At 38.5% G+C, this 23,746-nt stretch overlaps 1 protein-coding gene and 3 pseudogenes across 19 annotated transcripts in view; 3 read left to right on the forward strand and 1 right to left on the reverse strand.

Annotated features, from left to right (window-relative positions):
- The window catches only part of CDIN1 (CDAN1 interacting nuclease 1), a 252,677-nt gene that overhangs the window by 24,759 nt on the left and 204,172 nt on the right, over positions 1–23,746 (forward strand). The window lies entirely within an intron of this gene.
- Positions 9,296–10,102, forward strand: LOC103892485 (tropomyosin alpha-3 chain-like; annotated as a pseudogene).
- Positions 12,868–17,682, forward strand: LOC100447255 (la-related protein 4-like; annotated as a pseudogene).
- On the reverse strand, positions 22,543–23,657 carry LOC103892484 (protein-tyrosine sulfotransferase 2-like; annotated as a pseudogene).

Genomic DNA, 23,746 nt, shown 5'->3' on the forward strand with positions numbered 1-23,746 from the left:
TTTGGGTGTGATCTGAAACTTGGACAGCTTGCCTTCTGCTTCAATGCTTGGTTCCACCCTAAAGAAGAGAGTTACACATCACTATGTGCACTTGACACATGCAAATGCTAAATTCAGTAGCAGCATGAGGTCTCTGTCATTAACAGTAATTTATGTAATGAAAGCCACCTGGCTTTTTTTTTTTTTTATAATTAATTGCTTGTAAATAATAAATTTAAGTGTAATTTATGGTTTTCTAAATTTGATTACCATGTAGACCCAACAGTAAACCTAAAAAAATTATCAATTCCATAATGTTCTTCTATGACTTTTAAAAGGTACACACACACACACACACACACACACACACACACACACACACACACACGCATTTTAAAGTAAACATTAGATGAAAATACTTTTGGGGAGCAATAAGAATGTAATCAACTCCCGTTGGTTTTATTCAAGTTGGAATGCTAATTTTGAAATAGTCTCATTACTTTAAGTTTTATATTATTATTTCAGCTGACCTTTTAAAAGTATTTCCACATATAGTTAATACACTCAAAAGAAAGTATACCTACTTAACAGTAATGTAGTAAAACTCCTTTAAAAAAAAGCTTTTTCCCTATTTTGTAAAATTCCAATTATGTTTTCAAAAGAATTTATATATGAAGAAAAAGCACCTAAGCATATATGATGATATTTAACATATTGTGGTGATAATAAGAGGCTCTTTGCCTAATAGATTTACCAAGCACAATATCTTAGTTTAAAATGGCTTTATGGTATTTCTTTTTGTTTATGTGGTCACATATATCAGCTGCCAAAGAATTGTGTTTTCTGACGTAGAAAATATCTAAGATTCACATGGTTTAAAGAGAAAGGGGGATTTAGACCCTTGTCCTCTGTGCTTCTCTTTCATTAAAAAAGAAAGGAAAGACGGAAGTAAGGAAGGACATAATTTATGGCTTTATGTTTAAGATTTAACTACTGTTTAATGACAATTATATCAGACTTTCTCAAACTTTGAATCTGATTTCTTAAATTCATACCTCTTTCCTAAATGCATTTCTTTTAAATATCTATATTATTATTTTATACTATAGCAGTGAAATCACTATCATTGTCAGTGTGTATAATACTTTCGTAAAGGATGAACAGATTAAAGGAGAATTTGAGTAGCTTTGACCTACAAATTTATAAACTGCAAAGACTTTTCTCCATATGTGTCTAGCAGCATTTTTACTTCACCATGATTTAGTAAAGTTTATATAAATCAATAATGCTGTTTTTGTAACTTGTATTTTTTTTAGAAATCTGGAATTCTCTTTGTTCTTTGTAGAAACTCAGCTAGATTATGAGAAACTTAGTTCTGTTAAATAGCAAAATTGCATGTTGACTCCTTTGCAAGATTGAGAGAGTCAAGGGAGGAGGTTTCCGTGTTAGCTGGAATTGTCTATAAAAGAATAAAAATTTTGGCTTCTGTGTGTAGTCAGAGTGTGACCACCATCCATCACCTCAATAGCAGACATCAGATTTGTTCATCACTTGGTTTCCAAGGTCTAATAATCCCTCAAGAATTTAGAATGTTGTTGACTGTCCCCATTTACATCAGTGAAGGCTTTGCAACAGGTGCAGCTGTGTATACTAATTGCAGGGTGTGCCTAATCTGTCCAGAAGGGAGAGTACCTCCAAATTTGGTATCTTAAAGAGTGGAGTGACCTTTTAAAGTCCCAGAATGAGAATTGCCAACAATTCCAACAGGCTAATTATACCCACAAGGAGTTGTGAAGTGCTTTTAAGTTTTCCTGTACACCTAAAAGTTCAGTGAATGGCTTGAAGTCATTAACATATGACAGATGCACTCCCTTTTCAAGAGCTTGTATGATAAGTTTTGATTGTAGAAGTGGGAATTTAACCTATAGCTTATCACTTGCTTCATTAGCATGCTTGAGGACAAGGAGTTTTTTTTTTGGTTTTTGTTTTGACATGAGTGTTATCTTACTCATGTTCCAGAATTCCATCTGCCTTCTTCTCTCTGCTGATATGAAGTCACAGCAGATAACCTTGATGCTGGTTTTTTAAAAGCATCATGCATTGTGTAGTGTTACATATATTTTATATATAAATATATAGACTATGAATATGTTTCTGAGCATGGGTCTTTCAAAGTTTTGATTCATTATTTTAGATATACTGCCTCCCATGTGATTTCTGTTCTTTTTCATGGAAAAGGAAGAAATACACTTTTTGGCTTATAAAGATGACTGAAAGTCCGACTTCTACATTTCCACAAAGCTGACCACTTCTTGAAGTGAGTGAGAATAAGGGAATGAAGTTTGGGACTCTGCACACACATGGAGGAAAGTATGCTTCCCAGAGAACGAACGAATGCTAGAGGTGTACTCATAAAGAGATGTGGAAATGAAGCTTAGAAGGATTTCATGCGGTAAACTCTGTGACTGCAGCACTTAAATGAAATTGCTTTTTATTATCTGGTTGAAAAATCATCCAAAATAAGCCATACAGGATGAAGGCTAAAAAGCTTCTGGGTAAAAGCAGTCTTGGATAATTTAATTTTCTCCCACAGCAGCTCTGTATTTACCTGCTTATGATGTCTGTTTCAATTCCTTAAAAGACAGTATACCTAAACTTTATTTTAAAATGTTTTCTGTTAAATTAAAATCTCTGTTTTAGAAGTCACCATTCCCTTAACTTCTAAGGGGGTTATGTAAATTTTATATTCCCTAAGGGCACAGTCATATTTAGCTGTGTTCCTGTCAATTACCAGCAAGCTCTTTTTGTACAATTAGGGGGTGGTTAATTTACTCTAGTAAGGTTGCCACCTGTCTAGGGATTAACCCAAACAGGTTGGAAGTCACAGAGAGACTTTTGAATTGGGGTTTAAAGCAGTAGGAGTTGATTTATTAACTCTCTACTACCATTTTGGTGGCATTTTCTGGGTTGATCAGTGGTACTTGTGACAGAAGATGTTTTCTTGGTCCCTATGTTTGTGAGGTTGGAAAAGTACGTTGTTAAAATTTTAAGTGTCACTGGAAATCTGTGAACAGTAGGTGTAATCATGCCTGGTACCCATGAAAATGAACTGGAAAGATCTTCCACTCCTATCCATTGTTTCCAGTCTTATAATATCTTATCAAATTGTTGGATCAGTGGGAAGTGGCATCCTTAAATAATGTGGATAGTTTGAAGACCAGGATTGTGTTCAATGGAAATAACATCTTATCTGGTGTGTCAGGAAAATAAAACATGAAGAACATTGATGATATAGTTCACAGGAGAATACGAGGAGATAATTTTACAGTATTTAAAATAAGCTGTGAGAAATACCCAATTTATTAGTTTAAAGAAACATGCCTTAAATTTTCTGATACAATATGTAAAATAAAATAGCTTACTTCATATGACCTAATATGCATTCCATCTGAAGCCTTGTTCCACTAGAAGCGTGCCCACGATCATGACTGACTTCTTTGAGATCTGTGTGTGTGTGTCTCTCTTTCCCTCCCTCCCTTCCTCCCCCATAACTTCCTTTTATTCCTTCTTCTGTCTTTCCTTCATTCCAATTTAAAATTAAGTGTATTGTATGTTATATAAGTATTCTTTTTTCAATTATAACCTGTTATGGATATACAATTCACATAGTGTAACATTCACCCTTTTTAAGTGTACAATTCACTGACTTTTAGTATATTCACAAACTTGTGCATCCGTCACCATTTCCTAATTACAGAATATTTTACGACCCCAAAAAGAAACCCAGTACCCATCAAGCATGGCTCCCCATTCTCACACTGGCTCAGCTCAGTCCTAGGCAATCACTAATCTACTAGCTGTTTCTATTGATTTGCCTATCTGGACATTTTGTATAATTGATATTATACAATGCGACTAGCTTTAACTTAGCGTAATGTTTCTGGGATTCATTCGTGTTGTCTCATTCTTTCTTATTGCTGAAAAATCCATTGTAGGAATATACTACCTTTTGTTTATCCTTTCATTAGTTTGTAGACATTTGGTTGTTCCCTTTTTGGGCTATTATGATTAAATGCTTCTATGAACATTATAAATTTTTATGTTGACATATGTTTTTGTTTCTCTTGGATAGATACCTTGGAGCAGAATTTCTGGGTCATATGGTTTAACATTTTGAGGAACCATAAAACTAGTTTTCAAAGTGGCTGCATCATTTTACATTTCTCCATAGGAACGTATGAGGGTTTTAATTTCTCAGAATCATCAATAACACTTGTGTATTGTGTCCTTTTGATTATATTCCTGGTGGGTATGAAGTGGTATCTCACTGTGGTTTTGATTTCTATTTCCTCAATGACTAATGATGTTGGGAATCTTTTTATGTGTTTATTGGCTGTTTGTATATCTTCTTTGAAGAAATGTCTATCCACATTCTTTGTTCATTTTCTAATTGGGTTGTCATTTTATTATTGAGCTGTAAGAGTTATTTACATATTCTAGATACAAGCCTTATATATGTGATTTGCAAGTATTTTTTTCTAGTCTGTTGGTTCTCTTTTTTATTTTATTTATGGTATCCTTGAGTTATTCTTTTTTAAGGATCTTACTTCCAGAAGGAAGATACAGAAGATCAATATAGAGATATCTGTAACCTTTCTATGAGGAAAATTTTATCACTCTTTAGTGAAGTTCTTATTGTTCAATACACTGTTTTGGTAAAAGTTGTTTTTCTTTAAACAGTATGTTAAATTAAAAAAAAACCCTTGGCAAGCAATCTCCTGAATTTAAAAGTTAGGCATGCTTTTAATATTTTCCCTTTTCACTTTGCCTTTTAAAGTTATACACAAATATATATATTTAAAGTTTTACACAAATATCTATGTGTGTGTGTATATATATATATTTTTTTTTTTTTGTTTGTTTGTTTTTTGTTTTTTTTTAAGACAGAGTCTTGGGTTCTGTCACCTAGGCTGGAGTGCAGTGATGTGATCATGGCTCACTGCAACCTTAACCTCACACGCTCAGGTGATGCTCCTGCCTCAGCCTCCTGAATAGCCTGGGACCACAGGTGTGCAACCACTATGCCTGGCCTAGTTTTTAAAATTATTTTTACAGGTGGGGGTCTCCCTTTGTTATCCAGGCTGGTCATAAACTCCTGTTCTCAAGGGATCCTCCTACCTTGGCCTCCCAAAGTGTTGGGATTATAGGCGTGAGCCACCACTCCTGGCTTATTATATCTTGATCATATCATCTAAGTTGACAATTTGTTAGGAGTGATGTTAGTAAAGTCCTAAAAATAAAAACTTGTATAAACGAGTAAAAATATTACTTAAAAAATAACTATAATTGTAAAGAATCAGGGATCTATCAACTTAAAATGAAAAAACTTAAAGGGCTGGGTGTGGTGGCTCACACCTGTAATCCCCGCACTTTAAAGGGGAGACCGAGACAGGAGGATCACTTGAAGCCAGGAGTTTGAGAAAAAACTTAAACTCAGTTCTATTGCTTTTACAAAGTGATTCACCAGATATGGTTTATGAAATGTATTTCTTCAGCTGAATGCTGGGAAGAGGCCATCACCTTTCCTGGGCCAGAAGATACTGGCCTGGGGATCCAGACCAGGTAGGAGGTCTGGCTTCCAAAGCCAGTTTTGCTGCAGTGCTAAGAGCATGGCCCTGGGCAAGTCACTTACTGTCTTGGAGTTCCAGTTTGTCCATGTGGATAGAAAGAGCTCCTGTTTTTCACACAGGATGTGTTAAGCTTTTAAGAAGGATATAGTGCCAGGATAATGCCCTGCCAATCTGGAGGCTGGTGTTTTTGTAAAGCTGTGAAAAGGAAACTTTCTACAGTCTGAGAGAGAAAAGATGAGAGCTTCTCCCTTGTACAGCTCTCTGTGTGGCCACATGCTTTAGCTCTCTGACATATCAAAGTAGGGCATGTACCTTAGGAGCTCCTCTGGCTGAATATTATCTCAGAGGTCTCAAAGATTGGCTATCTTGCTAAAGTAGTTTATCAGCAAAATATGAGAAAGGGTTCACAAACTATAATATAGGAAATATTTAATCAGTAAGTAGGTATTTGCATTAAAAACAAAACAGATGTCAGCTGCATCAAAGCACAGGGATAATTGCATGTTGAAATGATATTTGACTAAAGCAAGGGGCATGTAGGAAGTCACTTCGAATTGTGGTGTTGTAGAGAGGTACCTAATTGCTTGTTCCTCTTGTCACTTTGCTTCTTTTAAGTGACTTAAGCAAGGTAGATTCTTAAATTGTGCCTTTATAAATCTTTTCAGTTGTATAATGTGAAAATTATTAATGTATGATTATCTAGACGTAGTTGTATAGTATATCATCTTCTTTGGATAGTTAATGAGATGTTGGCTTTTGTGCCATTTACTTGGGAAAAAAAGAATAGCTTTCTTTCACATCCACTTCTTTTGCCACACTTTATCTTTGATTTGGATGGGTTTATATATAACTGTGTGTGAGTGTGTATGTGGGTGTGTATTTTTGTTTGCTTTATGTGTAAGCGATAATAAGAATATATGAATCTAGTTTTCAGCTAGATTCTATTTGCATAAACAAAGGTGGGTACCTGCCCTCTGCAATGGCTACTGCCTTAAGAAAATTAAGTGTCCACAGAATTGGTGACCTGTTTTTAAGAGAACCTGTAACATCTTTCTAAATGAAAAATCATTCCAGCAATATTTAATATTGGCAAGTTTCTTCTGCCTGCTTTTAGAACTTATTGGCCAGCCAGGTCAGACATTATTAAAGTTCAAGGGGTCCAGTGGGAAGAGTAATGGTTTTGTGCTACTATGAATTTTAAGTGTTGCCATTTTCAGGTGTTATAGCATCTGTTCTCACATGCCACTAAAAATGTATAGAAGTTTTAGACCAAATTCAGGGTCAAGGTTACAAGAGTGATGATGCTCCTGACTCATTCTTTTAGCATTATGTTACCCAAATTATCTGCATAACATTCTGTAGTAAGATCCTTTTTAACAAGTTATTTGAAAGAACTTATTATAACAAGGCTTTTTTTGGGGGAGGCCTTAGCACTTCTTAGCAATTTGTTTAGGTACAGTTGGAGAATCTGGTTCTGACTGAACTGGGTAGCTATTGACAATACTCAGATAGACAGTAGGGAATCCTTTAGTTCTGAGAATAACTGTGTTTTCTACTTACCAGAAGCAATGCCTTTTGAATATAAAACTCTTGGGGAGGCTGAGTCCTGTGCCACATACTCTTTTGAGAGTCCACTCTCCAGCACATGGAAATTGTCAACAAACAGGTGCTTGATAAATATTTGTTGAAATTCTGAATAAGTGAACTAACCACCTATTTGAAGAGGCTTCCAAATGTGTAGCTATTTAATGTACATTGGTGGGTTTAATGAAATGAAGAGAGACTGAGAAGGAAACTTATACAAAATTATCATGGGTTGGTCGGGTGAATCTAGGTATACCTGCATCTCTTTTGAAATGAAATGAAATGAAATGTCCATACCTCATAAAATCAGCTGTTTTTAAAATTTTCTTAGTATTATCATTATCTTGAAAGAGAATAGGAGAAAGAAAGTTTGTGTTTTGGGAATCAAATACTTTATTCCTAAAGTTGGTAAATATTTTACTAAACGGAATTGATCGTGTCTTGAACTAAAAACATCAGCAAGGCATTTGCCTTTTATCAAATGAATATCAAGTTTTTTTTTGGTGGTATCTCTAGTCCTACACTCTGTTACTCACCAATGGTGTTTGTGAAATGAAGTTCATAATTATTAGAGATAACTCTTAAAGGAATAACATATAGTAGGAATTTAAAATGGCTTAAATTTATTAAGTAAAGTGAATCAAGACAACTTTTAGCCGTGCTACATTGTTCAGAATTATAGTAGCTTCATTTATGATTGTTGAGATCACTTGGATAGAGTGCTGTTCCCATGATAGAAAATGTAGTTTTCCCCAGGTGTCTGTTTTCTCATTCTTCTAATGTGATAGAATCCTCCAGTTTTGACCAGAACATGACTTCCAAGAACAGAGGCATCCTTGTATCTTTCATGGCCATGGGACTGAGTTCTGGCTATTGCAGAGTAAGCGTAAGTTTCATGTGGCAGCTTAGTTTTATGCAGAGCCTTCCCTAAGAGACAGCCCTTGTCTCTCTTCTTCAGGATCCTTTCTCAGTCTTGCTGTCTGGAATGCACATGCCACAGTCTTAACTGTGGCCTGATAGAATGGTGAGCTGACAGGAGCCTGGGTCCCAAGGACTTCCTGGAGCAAAATTGCTGTGGTGGAAGAGAGAAATCTTACTGGGAAAGACAAACATTTCTGTACTGTACTATAGTTATTTGGGATTGTATCTTCTATCCCTTGTAACCAAACCTCACCCCATCTATTAGAGATAGATGGGCTGGGTTTTATCAGATTGGATTCCTAGGATATGAGATCAGAGTGAGGCTGCATGAGACCAAGTTTGTCACCATATTCAGAGCCATTTTAAAGTGTGTGCCTTACTGATTGCTGGTGAGTCATGTAGCCTTTTAGTAAGCTTGGCATGTTATGATGCTGAGCGTCTTTACTTCCCTTGTTCTGGATTTGGTCTGACTATGTCAGGACTTGTATATGGCTTTTACAGATTTCCTGCAATGACTAGTCTGCATTATCTTCCTGGATGTTGTAAAGATAGAGAGTTGGGTTAGGGAGCAGTTACTGATTATATAATCAACAGGTCACAGTACTCTTTTTAGGCATCATTATTTTTAGTCTGGACATGAACATCTTTTCCCTAAGAAAATGTTTCCATCGATCTCACTATTTGTTGATATCTCTTAAAAAGGTAACAGTTGGTTGCTTGAATTTTGTGATATTGTAGCCATTATCAAAATGAAAGCAGAGGCCAAAACATACTAGGTTTTTGTTCTGTATTTGATATAGCCAAAATTTCTAACACTTAATTAGGAGCACTCACTCTCTTATTCGTCTTGTGAAGCTTAAAATCACTAATTATTAGGCACCACGGTGTTGGGAAGCAAAACGTCTCCTTTAGCAATGGCATCTCTGTTATGTGTTCACATGTTGTCTCAATGCATGTTCATTCGCTGTGTCTGTGAGTTGCAATGTTTTTACATTTTCCCTTAAAATGGATGTGTGTGTTTGGTATGTGGGTGTGGATGTTAGGGAATGAGAGGAGGAGGGTCATTCTTCACTAAGTCATCACTTGGAAGACTAATAGGTGCAAGTCACTGTGCTAAATATTGATGACATAAAGTTAAAAAGATACAAAGATAAAAAAAGGATTCCCTGTCTTAAAGAACTCAGTTTTGGAGAGGAGGCTGCAACGCTGAGTGGAGGAGGCAGGAACCGGAGCGCGAGCAGTAGCTAGGTGGGCACCATGGCTGGGATCACCACCATCGAGGCGGTGAAGCGCAAGATCCAGGTTGTGCAGCAGCAGGCAGATGATGCAGAGGAGCGAGCTGAGCGCTTCCGGCGAGAAGTTGAGGGAGAAAGGCGGGCCCGGGAACAGGCTGAGGCTGAGGTGGCCTCCTTGAACCTTAGGATCCAGCTGGTTGAAGAGGAGCTGGACCGTGCTCAGGAGCGCCTGGCCACTGCCCTGCAAAAGCTGGAAGAAGCGGGAAAAGCTGCTGATGAGAGTGAGACAGGTATGAAGGTTTTTGAAAACCAGGCCTTAAAAGATGAAGAAAAGATGGAACTCCAGGAAATCCAACTCAAAGAAGCTAAGCACATTGCAGAAGAGGAAGGTAGGAAGTATGAAGAGGTGGCTTGTAAGTGGGTGATCATTGAAGGAGACTTGGAACACACAGAGAATGAGCTGAGCTGGCAGAGTCCCGTTGCCGAGAGATGGATGAGCAGATCAGACTGATGGACCAGAACCTGAAGTGTCTGAGTGCTGCTGAAGAAAACTACTCTCAAAAAGAAGACAAATATGAGGAAGAGATCAAGATTCTACTGATAAACTCAAGGAGAGACCTGTGCTGAGTTTGCTGAGAGATCGGTAGCCATGCTGGAAATGACTTGGAAGATAAACAAATGCACCAAAGAGGAGTATTCTGTACACAAAGGATGCTGGACCAGACTCTGCTGACTTGAATGAGCTGTAGAACACCCCAGTCCCACCCTGCTGCTGCTCCTCCCTCTGACCCTGACTCCACCTGAGGCCAGCCTGCCCGAAGCTGACCTTTAACTGAGGGCCAATCTTTAAATGGAAGGCTGCTTTCTCCTTTTGCTGCCCCCTTCTCCCTTGTGTCTTTTTCGCCAAACTGTCTCTGCCTCTTCCCAGAGATTCCAGCTGGGCTAGAGGCTGAGCACCTTTGGAAACAACATTTAAGGGAATGTGAGCACAATGCATAGTGTCTTTAAAAAGCATGTTGTGATGTACACATTTTGTAATTACCTTTTTTGTTGTTTCGTAGCAACCATTTGTCAAACATTCCAAATAATTCCACAGCCCTGAAGCAGCAATCTAATCCGTTTCTCACTTTTGGAAGGTGACTTTTCACCTTAATGCATATTCCCCTCTCCATAGAGGAGAGGAAAAGGTATAGGCCTGCCTTACTGAGAGCCAAATAGAGCCCAGGGAAAGACTGTACTATGGGAAGCCTCACTGCTGTCTACAAAGTACTGGCTAAACCAGAAAGGTGATTCCAGGAAGAGTTAGCCAAACAACAACAAAAACAAAAAATGTGCTGTTCAAGTTTTCAGCTTTAAGATATCTTTGGATAATGTTATTTCTATTTTATTTTTTCATTAGAAGTCACCAAATTAAGATAGTAAGACCTCTGAGACAAAATTTTTGTCCCATCTCTACCCCCTCCCAATTGCTTACAGAATGGATCATGTCCCCTTTATGTTGAGGTAACCATTTAATTGCTTTCCTCCTCCTTGAAAGAAAGAAAACTGTTTTTGCCACTGATTTAGCCATGTGAAACTCATCTCATTACCCTTTTCTGGGTTTGAAGCTGCTGTCTCTAGAAGTGCCATCTCATTGTGCTTTGTATCAGTCAGTGCTGGGGAAATCTTGAATAGCTTACGTACAAAACTTTTTAAATTTTATATTATTTTGAAACTTTGCTTCTTTGGGTTTGTGGCACCCTGGCCACCCCATCTGGCTGTGACAGCCTCTGCAGTTCGTGGGCTGGCAGTTTGTTGATCTTTTAAAGTTTCTTTCCCTACCCAGTGCCCATTTTCTGGTAAGGTTTCTAGGAGGTCTGTTAGGTGTACATCCTGCAGCTTATTGGCTTAAAATGTACTCTCCTTTGATGTGGTCTTTTTGGGGCCGATTGGGAGAAAGAGAAATCAATAGTGCAACTGTTTTGATACTGAATATTGACAAGTCTTTTTGAAATAAAGAACCAGTCCCTCCAAAAATGAAAATAATAATAATAAAAAGAACAGTTTAATGGAAAAGCAAATGAAGAAAAGAATACTTCAATTAAAATTAATCTGCACAGTGAAGTGTGGTCCAAAAAATAATTAAAGTTCAACATGAGACTTATTTATGGGCTCACTAAATCCAGAAATCTGAAGGGTTTCATGAACTCCTAGCCCAAAGCAATTCTATTGAGAGCCCCTGAAACAGCAGTGCGAGTCCCCGCAACGACCAATGAAAGATTCTTCTACCTACATTTGTGAATGCTTAAAATTTAGTTTTTTAAAAACACAGTCCTTCTCAATTTCTTTTGTTGTTTTTTGGTTTGAAGTTACATGTTGTTTTTCCTCAGTTTTCTTCTCGGGGCATTATATAATTGTCAGAATTCTGTTACAATTCAGGTTTGATGTAGTCATTTTGGAAATTCCGAGGTATCCTCCTTCATATTTTTATTCTAAAAGCAATTCTGAAGAACATTTGCCTTCACAGTGTTTCAATTCAGTCTAACATTGGACCAGTGGGAGAATATAGCAAGAGCATCAATGGGGGAAAATGGATGTGTGTACAGAAAAACATAAGCGGCATGATGTAGCCTCTTCCCTCTTCTCATTATCTGGAATTCACGTCTAATCTCTTAACTACCAGGCTGAAGGCACATCATACACATGGTGGACAGGTGAACTGGAGGCGTTGGGTCTCAGGGATTTGGAGGTGCCACATTAAGATTTTAGAGGCTCTATCCTTTAAGAGCTGGATGCTTCTGTGTATGTTTTGGTAATTTTTTTCTAAGCCTACATTTTTGTTTTTTCTTTTCTTTTTTCTTTTTCTTTTTTTTTTTGTGACAGAGTTTTGCTCTTGTTGCCCAGGCTGGAGTGCAACGGCACGATATCGGGTCACTGCAACCTCCACCTCCCGGGTTCAAGCGATTCCCCTACCTCAGCCTCCCAAGTAGCTGAGATTACAAGCATGAGTCACCACGCCCAGCTAATTTTGTATTTTTAGTAGAGTTTCTCCATGTTGGTCAGGCTGGTCTCGAACTCCTGACCTCAGGTGATCCACCCACCTCGGCATCCCAAAGTGCTGGGATAAGCCTACATTTTCTAGTCTGCATAGAGTAATATCAGCCTTGTGCAAATTCCAGTATTGTTCCAAGAATATAATGCAAGGCTGGGCGTGGTGGCTCACACCCATAATCCTAGCACTTTGGGAGGCTGAGGTGGGCGGATCACAAGGTCAGGAGTTCGAGAGCAACGTGACCAATATGGTGACCAATGTGGTGAAACCCCGTTTCTACTAAAAATACAAAAATTAGCCAGGCGTGGTGGTGCATGCCTGTAATCCCACCTACTCAGGAGGCTGAAGCAGGAGACTCACTTGAACCCGGGAGGCAGAGGTTGCAGTGAGCCGAGATTGTGCTACTGCACTCCAGCTTGGGTGACAGAGCAAGACTTCGTCTCAGAAAAAAAAAAATAGAAATGCAAATGAAATGTAAAAGTATTATACCTTTTAATATTTCAGAATGAAAACTTATTTAACAAATTTATTCTGTTGGGGCGCAGGCCGGTGTCCCAGTTAGAGTTGCAGCACTGGGAATGGTTGGGCCGAGCAGAGGATGACATGTTGCTTTTCGTGGAGCAGGTAACATCTAAAGGAACTGGTTTAAATCCTAATGCCAAAGTATGGCAAGAAGTTGCTCCTGGGAATACTGATGCCACCCCAGTAATTCATGGAACTGAAAGCTCTTGGCATGAAACAGCAGCCACATCGGGTGCTCATCCTGAGGTTAATGCAGAGCTCTCAGAAGATATATGTAAAGAATATGAAGTAATGTGTTCTTTGTCTTGTGAAACCACAAGAAATACTACAGGCATTGAAGAATCAACTGATGGGATGATTTTAGGACCAGAAGATCTGAGTTACCAAATATATGATGTTTCTGGAGAAAGCAATTCAGCAATTTCTACAGAAGACCTAAAAGAATGTCTAAAGAAACAATTAGAATTCTGTTTTTCAGGAGAAAATTTGTCAAACGATCTTTACTTGATATCTCAAATGGATAGTGATCAGTTCATCCCAATTTGGACAGTTGTTAACATGGAAGAAATAAAAAAGTTGACCACAGACCCTGATGTAACTCTTGAAGTGTTAAGATCTCCCATGGTACAAATTGATGAGAAGGGTAAAAAAGTGAGACCAAGTCATAAGCGTTGTATTGTGATTCTTAAAGAGATTCCTGAAACAACACCAATAGAGGAAGTGAAAGCTTTGTTCAAATTGAAAACTGCCCCAAAGTGATAAGCTGTGAGTTTGCACGCAGTAGCAGCTGGTATATCACTTTCCAGTCAGACACAGAAGCACAATAGGTTTAATCCTTAAGAGAAGAAGTTAAAACATTTCAGGGCAAGCCAATTATGGCAAGGATAAAAGCCATCAATACATTTTTTGCTAAGAATTGTTACTGATTAATGGATTCTAGTATCTATAGTCAGCCCATTCAGACTCAAGCACAGTATGCCTCCCCAGTCTTTATGCAGCCTGTATATAATCCTCACCAGCAGCTCTCGGTCTGTAGTATTATTCCTCAGTCTTGGTCTCCAAATCCTGCACCTTACTTTGAAACACCACTGGCCTGCTTTCCCAATGGTAGTTTTGTGAATGGCTTTAATTCACCAGGATCTTATAAAACAAATGCTGCTGCTATGAATATGGGTCGACCATTCCAAAAAAAAATCTGAAGCCTCATTTTAGGTCATCCAGTGGTTCAGAACACTCAACAGAGGACTCTGTATCATTGGGGGATGACAATTGAACAGATCTAGTTCAAAAAATTTTTCAACTGAAAGCATAATCCTACAGTAACTGGGGATTAGGAGCAAACTTAACTTTAAAAGGAGACTTCCACTTTGCAGATGGAACAGAGTAGGGACTATGGTAGGGGCAGGAGAACTCTTTTCAGAGGTCGAAGACGACGACATGATGACAATCTCAAGACCTCATCCTTCAACAGCTGAATCAAAGGCTCCAACACCAAAGTTTGACTGACTAGCCTCAAATTTTCCACCTTTACCTGGAAGTTCATCAAGAATCCCAGTTAAACTCATTTTGGAGAATAGGATGTCTGATGTTGTTAAAGGTGTCTACAAAGAAAAGGATAATGAAGAGTTGAGAGTTAGTTGCCCAGTGCCTGCAGATGAGAAGACAGAATGCACTTCTGCCCAGCAACTCAATATGAGTACCAGTTCTCCATGTACAGCTGAGCCTACTGCATTAAGCACAACTCAGCCCAAAAAAAAAGGATCTAATAGAGGATTCCTCTGTTCAGAAAGATGGTCTCAACCAGACGACTATACCAGTTTCTCCTCCAAGTACTACAAAGCCATGGAGGGCAAGTACTGCTTTACCATGTAATAGTAACATAAATGTAGCTACACCGTGGCTCTACAGGAACCCTGAAAGTTAAGTTATGCTGAAGTGTGCCAAAAGCCCCCTAAAGAGCCATCTTCAGTTCTTGTGTAGCCACTATGGGAACTTTGCTCCAATGTAATGTCTCCCACCAAAAACAAAGACAGTGAAGCTCCTGAGAAGTCCCTTGAGTAACCTAATGAGAAGCCAGAAGCAAGGGCGAGTAAGGATTATTCTGGCTTCTAAGGCCATACTATTCCCAGGGAGCAGCTGGAAAAATCAGGGAACAGAGATGCCAGTTTAGTCATAGGGCTATACCGCAGGGAGTGATGGCAAAGAGCAATATGTGCCACCCAGATCACCAAAGTAAAAAACAACAAAACTATTCAAAAACTTCTCTCTCTTCCCATTCAACTTGAGCTGTAGCTATATTGAACTGTTTTGGAGGGGAGAGGGTAGCCAGGAAGGAAACAGGAGAAAGTACATCCTTAAATCATTATGGATTTTGGAGTTGTGAGTGATAGGATCCCAAAATTCATCTCTATCTATCTATCTATCTATCTATCTATCTATCTATCTATCTATCTATCTATCCATCCATCCATCCACACACACATATTAAGTGTATTTTTTCTATTTTTGTTTTTGGTTTTAATTTGCAGAGATTTGCTGCCAGGAATCAATTTTGAGGGTTCAGTTTTAGCTTGGAGGAAAAAAAAAATTATACATCCTTCAGTATAGGAGATGAGGGAGTGAGAGGAAATATTTTTTGAAGAAACATTTCTGTAAAATTAGAAATTACTTTTTAAAATCTATTTAAAGTTTGGCTTGGAGAATGCCATCTCTGACTATATGGCCTTGTATTGCAAAGCAGATTAGTGGCTGGGATGCCTGTTGTGAGTGTGAGTGTGTACAAGAGTGATTGAAGCAAAATCTGTTGTCATGTTAGTAAATGATTTGAAAACTGAATGTAAAACGAGTAGTTTTTCTTTTTTTTAGTTTGCAATTGAGTCTGTCTTTTTGACCTTACTAATATTTCATTCAACAAGTTGTAAAACTGTGATTGTACTTGGACATGTGACTACTAATCAGTTTGATACTCAAGGAAAGAATGGGGGTTCTTTAAAAAATTGAAAATTTCGGCTGGGCGCGGTGGGTCATGCCTGTAATCCCAGCACTTTGGGAGGCCGAGGTGGGCGGATCACGAGGTCAGGAGATCGAGACCGTCCTGGCTAACACGATGAAACCCTGTCTCTACTAAAAATACAAAAAATTAGCCGGGCGTGGTGGCAGGCACTTGTAGGCCCAGCTACTCCGGAGGCTGAGGCAGGAGAATGGCGTGAAACTGGGAGGCGGAGCTTGCAGTGAGCCGAGATAGCGCCACTGCACTCCAGCCTGGGCGACAGAGCGAAACTCCGTCTCAAAAAAAATAATAAAAAAAAAAATAAAAAAAAAATTGAAAATTTAATCTTGGACCTCAGTGTGTAGGTGAAATATATTTCAGAGGCTTAAAATTCCCTGTGATTCCCCCTGCTAAAATGGGACACAAATTTTTTTTCTTATTCCATATGTTACTCTGTTCTTTGACTGCCCACCCCCAAAAGCAAAATAACCAACTACTTACTGAATTATATTTGTCATTGCTTTGACCAGTCTAGTCAAATCATATAAATTGTTCTGAATTTCAGAATTGAACATTGAAGTATTTACCCTTCTGTTCACACATTTAGAATTTTAGGTCCCAAGATGGTAGGGCGGACTGACCCTACAGTAATTTATTTGCTGTCAGTGTTAAAGATGAAACATTGTAACTGACTCTTAAGTGTTAAATAGTGTAGAAGTAAAATATTATTATTTTTTTTTAAAGGCTTAATTTTGGGGGGGACTTATTTCTGTTTACAGTGTATTTATCACCTTCCTTTCCTCCTCTTCTTCCCCCACACCCAAAAAATACAGTTTGGAATTCACTGAAACAGAACCAGCAAGTCATGAGATTTTTTAGTAAAGATGAGAAAGATGGTTGAAGAAAATTAATGCATAATTTCTCAGTGAATAAAGTTGTAGCTCTCATATACTAAATACACAAGTTTACATGCTGTTATTTAGAAAATGGCTAAAATATTAAAAGCCATGTTGTGTTCATCTGTTTTAAGTCATACCATGTTCAGAGTTCTATGTAAGGTGGGTTTTATTTTTCTTTTAAGGGATAGTTTGTAATAGTAAGAACTGTCCCATATGTTAGATTATGTGTGTACAATTACGTGTAAATTGTGAATACTAGAAAGCACCATTGTGACATAGAGTAAATGTCTTAGTAATATATTAAAGTGAATGTAAATGGTGGTTAAAATTACATTACTGTGAAATTCACCTTCCAACTCTAAGTTAAGCTTTGGAGATACGTATTAGCGGTTAACTGTTAAGAGCTTTGAAAACACTGCACGTATCTGTACAAGCCAGAATTACTATTTCTTTGACTTATTATTAGCGTGGCAGTTGCTTTTGATTTCGTTGTTTTATGACTCGGTGTACTATATTTCCTCAGTTTGAAACTATTCATTTCTACACGCTATTTTTTAAAAATCACCTACTAGGTGAAACATGCAATGGAACTACCTGTGCTGCAATTTGGGGGAAGTTTAGGTCCTTTAAAAAAATGTATTAATCATTGACTACATCTATGATAAAAGTGCTTATTTTGGTTGACTAAGATAATGCAGTTGGTGGAAATGATAAACATTTTAAGTGTTAACATCCTTTGAATGCATTGGATTTCAGAGAATAAACATTCTGTAAAAATAAAAAAAAAATTTATTCTGTTGGCCTCCCTTTTAGATGGGCAAATTCCTTGGTGCTAGCCATTCAAAATTGTGTGAAGGGCAGTATCTGACATAATTATAATATTTAGGGAAAGCTTTTGTTGTTTGACCTGACAACAAGTTCAGTTTTTTTTGTTTTTTTTTTTTCCTCCAAGGGCTTTTAATAGAATTGCTTTGGTCTAAGAATTCATGATAGACTAAATGAAATCCTTCAGTCTGCTGGATTTAGTGAGACCATAAATTAGCCTCATGGTGAATGTATCTTTCTTTTCCCTGTTTCATTTGACACAATTCATTGAAATGATGACTACCTATAAGTGGTTAGAATTTTATGTGTGGAAAACTTGAAGAGAAAAACTTTTCAAAGTAAAGTGTTTGTTTCTTTCATCATGGTGTCACCTGCTTTTGATCTTTTTCATTGTGCTTATGCTTAAAACTAGATTTCAATATATGTTCTTTAATGGTAAAAGTTTATATGCAAAATAGGTCTTCTGGCATTTTTACTGTCACGTATAGAGTGAAGCTAGTGGTGACCCAGTTTTTCTCATCGGGCTTGAGGGAGGGGTGGGGACAGTTGGACCTGCCTGTAGACCTCCTTCTCTGCTCTTTAACTGGCATAGAACTGGTAGGAAGGAAACCCAAGCAGGTGTCTCATTGGCATGCCATTGTGGAGTAGAGAGAGGCAGTGTTCATAGAAGCACAGCAGCTGTGTGGACTTCTATCATGGGGAGCAGGGCCCAGCAGTCAGGTTAGCCTTGGGGACTGGTTCCTGGCATGAGCAAATTCTTGAGTAACTGTAATTCTAGCTAGATTTCTAAAGACAAGATCTTCATACACAGAGAAGCTGGGAAGCAGACTGTATTTCACCTCAGGGGCCTGTGGTTATAGACTTGAGGAAACATGAGGAGCCAGGGTAACAGCAAATGGGACTTATCCTTGGATGCCAGAGTATTTGGCCAGTGCTACTCACTGGTCTGGTTAGGGCTGGTCTGGAAGTTGTGGGCAGACCCCAGGGTGAGGTCAAGTAGCTCTAGCAGGAACCAGGCAGAGCCTGGCCTTCTAGTAAGGGGCAGGGAGCACTTCCCCAGGTGGGTCCTGTCTTGAATCATGCTGGTGTTTGTATCGGGGAGGCAGCCTTTCTGGCTTCCTCTAGTCTGGGGAGGCCATTTTGATGGGGAGAAGAGAATTGAAGCTTCTTATATCAAATTCAGCCATTTCTAAATATTGAGACACACAGTTGTATGGAGCTGCCAATGTGCAGGGCACACATTCAAATTTGGGGAGAATCTAACATAATCTAATGCAATGTAAGCTGTGGTTCTATAAAATTTTGCATTTTTTTTAGGGCTTTTGCAGCTTTTGGGGGCTTTCACAGGATGTGAATTTTGTATTTTTTGATTGGGTTGTGTTATTTTGGGAACATACGTGAAACTCAGTCACATTTTTAGGATATTGTATATATGCCAAGGGAAATGTATGTTTTTCCTGCTGAATTTTTATTTCTTGTATAAATAACATTAAAACCAGTAAAAAAGGATGAATAAATCACCTATAAACCCAAATCCATACTTTTTTTTTAAACAATTGTACCTTCTCTTTTAGATCTTGGGCATATTCTTATTTGAGACTGTAATTTTAAACATACTGTCAATATAACTTTATATATTTTTTACTTTAAATTATATTTATTTACAGCCAGTAGTTGCATGTTAACTTTATCAAATGATGAACTCAGATCTGCCAAGTTGAACTTCAGTAGTGAATGGTGGGTTTTAGGGTGAAAATGGCTTTGTGTGCAGGCTCCATTCTTTTGGCAAGTGTTGCAGTGGGGGTAACCAGTTGTTGGATGCCATGGGGCAGACAGCTCAGTACCCTGGACAGGGTCCTGGAAGTTGCTGTAGTGTTTCAGGGGAGTACTCCTATGGTGTGGTTGGAATGCTGTTTTTGGTTATAAGGCCTCTGAACTCGACTTTCTGGTCCTGTGGTAAATTCCACGAACTGTCTAAAACCTTTAGTAAATTTTGTTTTTTGTTGAAACTCAATTGAGTAGATTAAGTTGTTTGCAACTAAGCATCTTGTGAAACATTGACATACTGGTTCTTGAAAGTAATTTGTTTTATGATTTGGAGGCAGTGATTCAGAACCTAGAGTCTAAGGCCAAACTGCCTACATTCACAGCCTGACTGTGTCAATTTGGAGAAGATACTTCACTTTTCTCCCTTAGTTTCTTAAGAAAACACTACTATTATTATAGTGATGATAATTAAATGAAACAGTACCTGGTAGCTAATAAGTGTTCCCCCAGTGTTACCATCTTCATTATCATGATCATCATGACAGTAGGTATTTATTGAGCACCTACTGTTTATTAGAGTTCAACAGAAATGGGGAAAAGTTACAAATAGGATATTCTAGCAAAATTTAGTATATAACAAAGCCTAATTGTATTGTGCATAGTCTTAATGACAGCTCCATCTCTGCTCATCCTCTGGTTTCTCTTAAGACACATAGAGAAATAGGGAAGGCATTTGTAGCCATCTAAGATTGGATTTATTGGAATGAATAACATTAAGTGCTGAGAATAACTGACAAAAGGATTTGATTGTGAATCAAGAATAAAAGGTTGTGGTAAGATTTAAAATTTTGTGTTTAATAAGAGAAGAGCTTAATGCATTGTAAGGCATTCCATTTGTTGTTTTAACATTGCCAGCATTTATTATTAAAGTGGGTGGTTGTAGAATAATTATAGTCCATATCATGATGATGATGTTGTTTTTAGAGAAGATTGAAAATCTATAGTTTTTTCAAACTAATACAGTAAGGAAAACATGTCATCTACTGAGGCTTCAAATAGTTTGCTTGACCTCCTGAGAGTACTACTGAGATTATTTAAAGGAACTGCATATTCAGGAAGGTACTTTTATGCAAATTTTTGCATTTCCTTGTTAAATTCTTAAAAGTATCAGCTTGGTAATTGGGGGTTGGGATGGGAGTAAGAAGCAGAAGACAGGGAAAAAGTATGAGATTATTAATACCATTATTTTAATATAACTAAGAATTTATTTGGGAAGAAAGTGGTAAAGATGGTAGTTATACCTACAATTTTTATAAATTATAAGAATTACAAAGTGAAAGTGACCAATCATTTTTATGGGTTTTATATGAGGTTTCTGTGACCTATTAAATTAAGAAAGATTAGTGGGGGCAGAACATATATTTTTGTGCAGAAAAAGAATAAGGAAATATTTAAATGGTTTTAAAAAGTATATTAGGCTGGGTGTGGTGGCTCACGCCTGTAATCCCAGCACTTTGGGAGGCCGTGGCAGGTGGATCACAAGGTCAGGAGATCAAGACCTTCCTGGCTAACACGGTGAAACCCCGTCTCTACTAAAAATACAAAAGAAAAATTAGCCAGGTGTGGTGGCGGGCACCTGTAGTCCCAGCTACTTGGGAGGCTGAGGCAGGAGAATGGTGTGAACCTGGGAGGCAGAGCTTGTAGTGAGCTGAGATCGCGCCACTGCACTCCAGCCTGGACGACAGAGCGAGACTCCGTCTCAAAAAAAGAAAAAAAAAAAAAAGTACTCTAAACTTTTTTACTTTGTGAAAAGGCTGGAAAGTAACTGTGCTTATTAGACATAGACTAGTAGCATTATGGTCATGGAATTAAATTTAACTTCTAGATGTTCATTCACTTATGATTGCATAGAGTTAGTAGGATGTCTTAGGTATTCTAGCAGGATTTCATACATTGAAGAATTCTCTGATAAGAGAGATTCATTCATGACATTTTCTGTATAAGCAAAACCAGAAAATATTTGAAATTTAGGGGAAAAAGATTCGACACCTTGGAGTAAAATTAGATTACTTCATAAAACTCAACATATATAGCTAACCTGATGCAGCCGCAAACTTGTTTTCTGTGGAAGTTTTTAGAACTTGCTTTTTCAAGAAAGAGACTCAGAGTTGAACTCGGGAGAGGTTGGCCCAGTCCTGGATCTTGAAGAATTAGTTAGCTAGCTGGGAATATTGGAGGAATAATTAATCATCAACTCTCAGAATTAATCATAGCTCTCAGTTATGTAAGGATCCCCAGTGCCTTAGTGTGCTCAGGCTGCCATAGCAAAATACCATAGATTGGGTAGCTTAAACAACAGAAATTTGTTCTCTTGTTGAAATGTTGTCATTTTCTTAATTTTTGTATTTAATTACTGGATTATTTTGTTACCTTTTATTTCACTTTTAAGCATTTTTATCAGATTACAATATGTAAATTTATTCAAGATGAACTACAAAAAATAGTTTATATGTTCTTAGAGATTATGTATTTTATATTGGGTACATCTCTGTTATTGTCATCAGGATATATTTAAATATATATTAAAATTAGATATGTATGTTAAATTGCATGTATTAAATATTATGTGATATATATAATTTATTTTTAAATTTTTGTTTATTTATTTTAAGCCCCTGTTCACTTTATTCAAATCATTTTTTTTTCTCTGCAAAACTAGCTAGAACTGATGAGGAATCAGGGAAGGCCTTATATATTAAATTCTTAAGTAGATTCTTAAAATTCAAAGTAAGGATCTGTAAGAGAAGCACAGGCTGTGGGCCTTGTTCCAGCAAACAAAGCCACAAAGGGAGTCCTGCAAATTAAGGAGGATGGCAAATCCATTTCTTAAAAAAAAAAAATAGTTCTTGAGGGGAAAAATATAAAATACCTAAGTTTCAAAAGCCAGACGAGTTCCACACTCATTACTTTCCACCCTAGGGTATCCAAAGATAGAGTTTCAAGGTATGTTTTCAATGATTCAGTTTTGCAAACATATGCAAATATATTCCTCATTAGCCATCCTGTTTTGGCGACTAATAGCAAGCAATATGCTTGGATAAGGGGTCCAACTTCCACTTAAATGCAGTTTCTTCTCTTCTGGGCAACAAAGCCATTTGCAGAGATCTGGAAATCATGAGCTTCCTAAGTGGGAGGAGGTGCTATTCTGGTTCACCTGAAAATATCCTTTCAGATTGACTGGTGTTTTTTAGTCCCTTACTTGGTGTGTGTTACTGATGATGATGAGGGTCAGGGTTGCTATAGTGGAAGTGGGGGTCGGGGAGGGTGTTTGCATAGGGGTCATGGCTAAGCTGAGCCAGCATGGGACAATCTGGGCCATGTCTGGCACCATGTCCCCAGGGATGTGGTGAGTCCACTTGGAGAGCACTTCCAGGTTCACAGGCTTGATGACCTCATCCGTGTACCACTGGATCTTAGACAGGGAGATGCCATCCCACTTGCCAGTGAGGTCTTGATGTTGGAGGACAGCATTGCTCCAGGTGATGCTGAGATGGTCCAGGATGAATCTGAGGAAGCTCCTAGGCTGCAGCACCAGCTCCTTGTAGTACACGAGCAGGCACTTGTCCTTGCCCACCTCCATGCACTGCACTGAACATACATCACCTCTATGGCCTTGTTCCATTTGGTGAGGTAGTTGCCATAGCTGCTGAGGTCGAAGCCTGTGTAGTGACCTTGCAATAGTGACCTTGCACGCGATCAAGGAGTGCAAGGAGACATGGCTGTCCTGAGCCATAAGCAGGAACTTGGAGTTGGAGAACAGGTGTGACGGGTAGACCAAGGATTCAAGGACTTGAGTTCTGAAGTGGTCCTTGTTGGAGAGCACATGGGCTGGCTCCCTTTGCTTAGAGATCACCTCCAGGATGAAGGCCTGCATGGCAATGTCCAGCACCTCGTCAGTCACGCCTGCCTTGTCCAGCTGTAGTTTCTTGTGGCCAGACTTGGACCAGGCCTGGTGCATGGCCAGCACACAAGGGATGATGTGCATCTCCTTGCTGTGGTGCACCTCAAGGTGGGCATCCAGCCCAGTGAGCATCAGCATGGTGCCGCTGCAGAGCATACTGCCCATGAAGATGAGTGGCATGGCCTTGCTGTAGTGGTACTCCACGTGGTCCATCCGATCCACAGGGTCCACTCGGGGCTCCACCTGCCAGCACTGCCTGGCACATTAATATCTGCTGCCCCAGCTGGACCAACCATCACCAGGGCTAGGGCACAGCCAGCCCGACGTGGCAGGCCCAACCTGGGGACTCACTTCAGGGACTGTAGCGACAGGTCATTGGGCGGCCCACCGGGTTCACATCTTG

Source organism: Pongo abelii, chromosome 16 (genome assembly GCF_028885655.2).
Source record: "Pongo abelii isolate AG06213 chromosome 16, NHGRI_mPonAbe1-v2.0_pri, whole genome shotgun sequence".
NCBI classification, from domain to species: Eukaryota; Metazoa; Chordata; class Mammalia; order Primates; family Hominidae; genus Pongo; species Pongo abelii.